The sequence below is a fragment of the Heptranchias perlo genome, chromosome 20 (genome assembly GCF_035084215.1).
Source record: "Heptranchias perlo isolate sHepPer1 chromosome 20, sHepPer1.hap1, whole genome shotgun sequence".
NCBI lineage: Eukaryota > Metazoa > Chordata > Chondrichthyes > Hexanchiformes > Hexanchidae > Heptranchias > Heptranchias perlo.
The window spans coordinates 9480343-9488558 of NC_090344.1; the positions used below are offsets into that span (position 1 = coordinate 9480343).

At 47.7% G+C, this 8216-nt stretch overlaps 2 non-coding genes across 2 annotated transcripts; one reads left to right on the forward strand and one right to left on the reverse strand.

Annotated features, from left to right (window-relative positions):
• Nucleotides 1-71, reverse strand: trnac-gca (transfer RNA cysteine (anticodon GCA)). Its single transcript has one exon. It is a non-coding gene; the product is annotated as a tRNA-Cys (tRNA).
• Nucleotides 72-7646: 7575 nt separating this feature from the next.
• On the forward strand, nt 7647-7728 carry trnas-gcu (transfer RNA serine (anticodon GCU)). Its single transcript has one exon. It is a non-coding gene; the product is annotated as a tRNA-Ser (tRNA).
• Nucleotides 7729-8216: the final 488 nt, after the last annotated feature.

The following is an 8216-nucleotide window of genomic DNA, read 5'->3' on the forward strand; positions in this document are numbered from 1 at the left end:
TGCATTGGCCGGGAATCGAACCCGGTTTTCCCGCGTTGCAGGCGAGAATTCTACTCCTGAACCACCAATGCTGGCTTATACAACACCTGCATGTTTCTCTATGGAATCCTGTCTGAACGAACATGCCGTTTACAGCTGCGATGAACGATTGGTTCAAGCGGTGGTCTCAAAACTCCAATGGGGTTTTCCTGCCGAGGTTTTAATTCTGCTCGCAGTGCTACGGTTAAAAGATCTCTTCAATGCTCAAATACATTAATTGGAATTAATTGACCACATTTAGCTCTCTCCCAGCATGAGAGATACTTCAACGTGGCCGGTTCTTTTAATTGGGCGTCCAATCTTCTCTTCCAAGATTTCAAGTCCGAGAAGCAATATCTCCCAATCTGTAACTTAAATTCTGCTAGATTGCAAAACCTGACATTTATACTCTTTATTTTCTTTGCATGCATCTCTCTCCATCTTTCCCTGTCTCTGTCTCTTGCCTCTCTGTGTGTCCCCTGATGGACTTCTCAGGCTTCCTGAACGGCGAAGGCTGAACGAAACTGCAACACCAGCAGAGAAGGGTAATGAAAAGGACTGAGACGGTAGGAAAAGTAAAGGTGCAACCCAGTTGCAGCAGCCAATGTCTGCACACTTATGTCTCTTCGCTCTCACAGTGAAACAAAGCACCAATTTGATTAAAGTATACTTATGGTAGAGTGTATATTATCACGATGCCGAGACAGACGGCATTCATATCATAGAATCATAGAAAGTTAGGCCGCTGAAAGACGCCATTCTGCACATTTTGCCTGTGCCGACCGAAAAATCGGTACCTAGCCTCATCTCACTTTCCAGCGTTTGGTCCCTAATCTTGTTTGTTACGGATCTTCAGGTGCATACTGAAGTTTTTATTTTTCAATGCGATGAGGTTTTCCGCCTCTCCCACACTTTCAGGCAGTGATTTCCCGACCCCCACCACCCACTGGTTGGGAAGTAAATCTTCCGCCCCCCTCTAATCCTTCTACCAATTACCTTAGTTCGATGTATCTTGATTATTGACCTCCCTGCTAAGGGAAATAGTTCCTTGCTATCCACTCTATCTGGGCCCGTCATAATTTTATACACCTCAATTAAATCTCCCAACAGCCTCATCAGTTCCAAAGCAAACAACCCCAGCCTATCCAATCTATCCTCATCGTTAAAATTCTCCAGTTCTGGCAACATTGTCGTAAATCTCCTCTGTACCATCTCTAGTGCAATCACGCCTTTCCTGTAATGCGGTGACCACAACTGTACGCAGTATTCTTTCTGTGGCATAACTATTGTTTTATAAATTTCGGCCATAACCCCCCTGCTCTTATATTCTATGCCTCGGCAAATAAAGGACAGTATCCGTTATGACTTCTCAACCAGCTTATCTACCTGATCTGCTACCTTCTGGGATCTGTGGACATGCACTGCAAGGTTCCGTTGTTCATCTGCATCTCTCAGTCTCCTCCCAAGCAATGTGGTTTCAGAGCAACTAATTCTGAAACGTCTTACTTCATAATTCAAGTCGTACAGTCGAAACCAATTTGGTAAAGGGAGACTAATAGAGGTCGCTGGAAGTAGTTAATGTACAACTTGATATTGCTGTGCACCAGAATAGAAAACGAGATTGGATGGACAGAAGAGGTCTGAAAGGATGGCCGATCGGCAGCGCACATTTCAACTGGCTGCACGACTTCACTGTCAGCGGTTCGTGGGTCTCGGGGTCTGATTCTCGCTTAGAGGTTTGCGTTAAATGATATACGCGAGATCTCAGCTTCAAATCACGCACGACCCCTCCTGTCTCCGTGCTTTCAGTGAAAAGTCAGCAATTAGCTTCCGACATCTTTTCTGTGTTGCTGTTGGGAGAATTCAATTGTCTCCAGAGAATATTTGAGCTCCAGCGGACAGGGTGCGGAAGTTTCCAAGGCGCAACACACGTGAAGGAGCGGGTGAGTGGGACGAACTGGATCGCTCTTACAATGAATAGCCTCTGTTTTGTAACCATTTTATGATTGTATGATTTATTTTCTTTGCATACATTTCTCTATCTCTCCCTGTCTCTGTTTCTCGTATTGTCCCCTGATGGACTTCTCAGGCTTCCTTAAACGGCGATGCCTGATCGAACCTGCAACGCCAGCAGAGAAGGTGAAAGAAAGATTGAGACAGCAGGAAAAGTAAAGGTGCAACACCGCTGCTGCAGACAATGTCTTCACATTAATGTTTTATTCGTTCATGGGATGTGAGTGTCGCTGGCGAGGCCGCCATTTATTGCCCATCCCTAATTGAGCTTGAGAAGGTGGTGGTGAGCCGCCTTCTTGAACCGCTGCAGTCCGTGTGGTGAAGGTTCTCCCACAGTGCTGTTAGGAAGGGAATTCCAAGATTTTCACCAAGCGATGATGAAGGAACGGCGATATATTTCAAAATCGGGATGGTGTGTGACTTGGAGGGGAACGTGCACGTGTTGTTGTATCGATGTGCCTGCTGCTCTTGTCCTTCTAGGTGGTAGAGGTCGTGGATTTTGGAGGTGCTGTCGAAGAAGCCTTGGCGAGTTGCTGCAGTGCATCCTGTGGATGGTACACACTGCAGCCACTGTGCTCAGGTGGTGAAGGGAGTGAATGTTTAGGGTGGTGGCGAGGGTGCCATTCAAGGGGGCTGCTTTGTCCTGGATGGTGTCGAGCTTCTTGCGTGTTGTTGGAGCTGCACTCATCCAGGCAAGGGGAGAGTATTCCATCACACTGCTGAATTGAGCCTTGTACATGGCGGAAAGGCCTTGGGAGTTAGGAAGTGAGTCACTCGCCGCAGAATGCCCAGCATCTCGTAGCCACAGTATTTATATGGCTGGTCCAGTTAATTTTCTGGTCAATGGTGACCCCCATGATGTTGATGGTGGGGGATTCGGTGATGGTAATGCCGTTGAACGTCAAGGGGAGGTGGCTTGACTCTCTCTTGTTGGAGATGGTCATTGCCTGGCACTTGTCTGGCGCGAATGTTACTTGCCACTTGTCAGCCCAAGCCTGGATGTTGTCCAGGTCTTGCTGCATGCGGGCTCGGACTGCTTCATTATTTGAGGGGTTGCGAATGGAACTGAACACTGTGCAATCATCAGCGAACATCCCCATTTCTGACCTTATGATGGAGGGAAGGTCATTGATGATGCAGCTGAAGATGTTTGGGCTGAGGACACTGCCCTGAGGAACTCCTGCAGCATTGACATGGGGATGAGATGATTAGCCTCCAACAACCACTACCATCTTCCTTTTTGTTAGCCACTGGAGAGTTTTCCCCCTGATTCCCATTGACTTCAATTTTACTAGGGCTCCTTGGTGTCACACTCGGTCAAATGCTGCCTTGATGTCAAGGGCAGTCACTCTCACCTCACCTCTGGAATTCAAATCTTTTGTCCATGTTTGGACCAAGGCTGTAATGAAGTCTGGAGCCGAGTGGTCCTGGCGGAACCCAAACAGAGCATCGTTGAGCAGGTTATTGGTGAGTAAGTGCCGCTTGATAGCACTATCGACGACACCTTCCATCACTTTGCTGATGATTGAGGGTAGACTGATGGGGCGATAATTGGCCGGATTGGATTTGTCCTGCTTTTTGTGGACAGGACATACCTGGCCAATCTTCCACATTGTCGGGTAGATGCCAATGTTGTCGCTGTACTGGAACAGCTTGGCTGGAGGCGCAGCTAGTTCTGGAGCACAAGACTTCAGTACTACAGCCGGAATATTGTCGGGGCCCACAGCCTTTGGTGTATCCAGTCACTTGGAGTGAATCGAATTGGCTGAAGACCGGCTGCTATGAATATGGGGAGGAGGCCGTGTTGGATTGATCCACTCGGCACTTCTGGCTGCAAGCGCTTACAGCCTTGTCTTTTGCATTCACGTGCTGGACTCCTCCATCATTTAAGGATGGGGATGTTTGCAGAGTTTACAGAGCCTCCTCCTCCCGTTAGTTGTTTAATTGTCCACCACCATTCACGATTGGCTGTGGCAGGACTGCAGAGCTTTGATCTGATCCTTTGGTTGTGGATTCGCTTAGCTCTAATCTATAGCATGTTGCTTCCGCTGTTTAGCATGCATGTAGTCCAGAGTTGTAGCTTCACCAGGTTGGCACCTCATTTTCAGGCACGTGTAGTGCTACTTCTTGCATGCTCTTCTACATTCCTCATTGAACCAGGGTTGATCCCCTGGCTTGTTGGTAGAGTGAGGAATATGCCGGGCAATGAAGTTAACAGATTGTGCTGGAATACAATTGTGCTGCTGCAGGATGGCCCACAGCACCTCATGGAATGCCCAGTTTTGAGCTGCTGGATCTGTAATGAATCTATCCCATTTAGCACGGTGGTAGTGCCACACAACACGTTGGATGGCATCCTCAGTGCGAACACAGGACTTCGTCTCCAAGAGGACTATGCAGTGGTCACTCCTACCAATACTGTCATGGACAGATGCATCTGCGACAGGTGGATTGGTGAGGACGAGGTCAAGTTGGTTTTGCCTCGTGTTGGTTCATTCACCATCTGCCGTCAGCCCAATCATGCAGCAATGCTCTTCAGGCCTCGGCGAGTAGTGGTGCTACCGAGCCACCTTTGGTGATGAGCATTGAAGTCCCCCTGCTACTCTCAGTGCTTCCTCCAAGTGGTGTTCAACATGGAGGAGGACTGATATCAGCTGCTGAGGGCTGGTCAGTAGGTGGTTTCACTTGCCCATGTTTGACCTGATACCATGAGGTACACAGTCAATGTTGAACACTCCCATCCTGACTGCATATCACTGTACCGCCACTGTCTGGTCCGTCTGTCCTGCCGGTGGGACAGGACATACCCAGGGTGATGGAAGAGTCTGCGGATTTTGGCTGAAAGGTATGATTCTGTGAGTATGGCTATGTCAGTCTGTTGCTTGACAAGTCCGTGGGACAGCTCTCCCAATTTTGGCACAAGTCCCCAGATGTTCGTGAGGAGGACTTTGCAGGGTCGACTGGGCTTGGTTCGAGCCTTTGTCGTGTCCGGTGCCTAGTGGCCCGTCCGGTTTTATTATAACTTTTTTGTTAATCGAGATTTTACAACTGAGTGGCTTGCTAGGCCATTTTCGAGGGCAATTAGGAATCAACCACATTGGTCGCTGTGGGTGTGGCGTCACATATCGGCCAGACTGGGTAAGGACGGCAGGTTTCCTTCCCTGAAGGGCATGAGCAAACCAGATGGGTTGTTATAACAATCCGGAAGTTTCATGGCCACCATTACTGATTCTGGTATTTTAATTCCAGGTTTTATTTTTCATTAATTGAATTGAAATTCTCCAGCTGTCATGGCGGGATTATGAACTCGTGACCCCGGATTATGAGTCCAGGTCTCTGGCTTATTAGCCATTAACATAACCACTCTGCTTCTGTATCTCTTCGCCCTCCACTAAGTCACTCTCTTTTCATTCCTCTTATTTAGTGCTTTTTCTTTCTGCCTCCTGCACCTTTGTCTGTATCCTGTTTTTGTTCTCTCATGTGTCTCTGCTGGATGATCCAAAATTCAGACCCGCGGCTTCTTCCAGCTTTTTCTTCCTTCCACAATCACCGTTCATTTCATTGAGAATTTACTGCGGCCTTGCCAACTCTAACTTTCACTTTCGCATTCTTACGCCTTTAAGTTTGCTCGACATCGACCGCTGTTTCTCGGGCCACATGTCCCGATCGCACCAATGTTCATTTGTGCCTTGAAACCAATCGATACATTTCGATCTGCGTGACTGTTCCATAGACAAGCACTAAGAAAGCAGGGCTGGCATTCGGAAGGACAGCGGCATACTTTTCCCTGAAATTCCCATGGGGTATCTTGTGACACGGGGGATGTTAACTGAAGAACTGGGTTTTGTTTTCATGGTCGTTGGCGCTTTTCCCCGAGTAGATGATGTGCGGGAGAGACGGGCGGCGCGACATAGTTGCGAATGACGGCTGAAAGTTGCACTTTTGGCAATCTGGGCGGTGCAGTAATGTCGGAAATGTTCCGCTTGATCTTAATAGGTCTGTGGAAATGTCCGATTTAAAAGGAATGAGGAGAAATGAGAAGAGCGGGAATGGTGAAAAAGTGTCGATGACAGGAGGTTGGCCGTGAGCGAAAGGTCCTTTGAATGTCCGGCGCGGAGGGGATTTTGTTCAGAAGCGACAGACTTTAAAGCGCGTGGGGAAAGTGAAGTGGGAGCTTTGTCCTTGGGTCAAATTGGGTGTTTTCAGGAAAACAGCCATTGTGAATTCACAAAAATGAAAACAGAAAATGCTGGAAACGCTCAGCAGGTCAGGCAGCGCCTGTGGAGAAAGAACCAGAGGTAAGGTTTCAGCCATCTGAACTTTTTCATGAGCAGTGGATGTTCTGGTAGGGAGGAGAGGAGCTTAACTCTCTCAGATGCTGGATTCAATTTTTCGATTATGGAGGTTCGAATCCCATCTCTGTCACAATTGGTCGAGTTGTTTATTTTGGCCGCCTCACCTCAAAATCTTCTTTCCAAAGAAGTGCGTTTCCGCATTGCTGGCTTATATCTGTTTGCACAAATCAGCAAAGTCTGAATTGCCACCCAAAATGTTTCTTGCATGGAGGTGTTGGGAGTGTAAGGGGTGATCCAGGTGAAGTATCAATCAAAGTGCGCAATGGCCCCCTGATAAACGAAGTGTCTCTCGTGGTGAGCATAAGATGAAAGATATGGACCATAATTATGAATTTCTTCTTTGCATCACACTAGGATTTATTATCAGGGAATGGACTTGAGTAGGTCGATTTACGTCACGCTCCGGTCGCTTTGCATCGCCCCCGACACACAGAATAGAATCATCGAAAGGTTACAGCATGGAAAGAGGCCATTCGGCACATCGAGTCTGTACCGGCTCTCTGCAAGAACAATCCAGCTGGACCCCACCGCCCCACCCCGCCCTTTCCCTGTAGCCCTGTATTTTGTTTTCGTTTCAAGTACTTATCCAGTTCCCTGTTGATGGCCATGATTGAATCTGCCTCCACCACCCCTCGGGCGTTGCATTCCAGATCCTAAACACTCGCTGTGTAAAAAAGTTTTTCCTCATGTCACCTTTGGCTCTTTTGCCAAACACCTTCAATCTATGTCCTCTGGTCATTGACCCTTCCGCCAATGGGAACAGTTTCTCTCTATCTACTCTGTCCAGATCCTTCATGATTTTGAATACCTCCATTAAATCTCCTCGCAACCGTCTCTATTCCAAGGAGAACAACCCCAGCTTCTCCAGTCTATCCATGAAACTAAAGCCCCTCATTCCTGGAATCTTTCCAGGAATCACCCACCATCAACATCCTGGTGATCACCATGAACCAGAAAGTTAACTGGACCAGCCATATTGATACTGTGGCGACAAGAGCAGGTCAGAGATTGGATATTCTGCGCCGAGCAACTCACCTCCTGACTCCCCAAAGCCGTCCCACCATCTGCAAGGCGCAACTCAGGATTGTAATAGATTACTCATGTGATAGTCACCTACATGAAATATTAACTCTGTTTCTATATCTAAAGATTCTGCCTGACCTGCTGAGGATGTCCAGCATTTATTGTTTTGATTTCAGTTTGGCAACATAGCCAGTATTTCCATTTTGAATAAAGGAGCTTGTGCGAGTTTGTTCATGCGACGAGGTGGCCGAGTGGTTAAGGCGATGGACTGCTAATCCATTGTGCTCTGCACGCGTGGGTTCGAATCCCATCCTCGTCGATGTTGTGTTCAGTATTTTTTCATTCAGTCCATCCAGAAGGTCAGGTCCCTTCCTTCTCGAAAAGGACAACGGAGGTTTCTGCAAGAGAAACTTACGTACCATAATTATGATTTATGTCCGGATCATTCCGTGTCTGTGTCTGTTCAAAAGGGATGTGCTGTCAGTCCCGGATCATTCCGTGTCTGCGTCTGTTCAAAAAGGGATGTGCTGTAAGTCCCGGATCATTCCGTGTCTGTGTCTGTTTAAAAGGGATGTGCTGTAAGTCCCGGATCATTCCGTGCCTGTGTCTGTTTAAAAGGGATGTGCTGTCAGTCCCGGATCATTCCGTGTCTGTGTCTGTTGAAAAGGGATGTGCTGTCAGTCCCGGATCATACCGTATCTGTTTCACCCGATTTTCTTGATACCTTTTTCCTTCTGAACTGAAATGACGATCCTCTCTCGAGAAGAAGGTTCACCGCCTGCTGTTGAGATCAAGTTCATTCTGCTG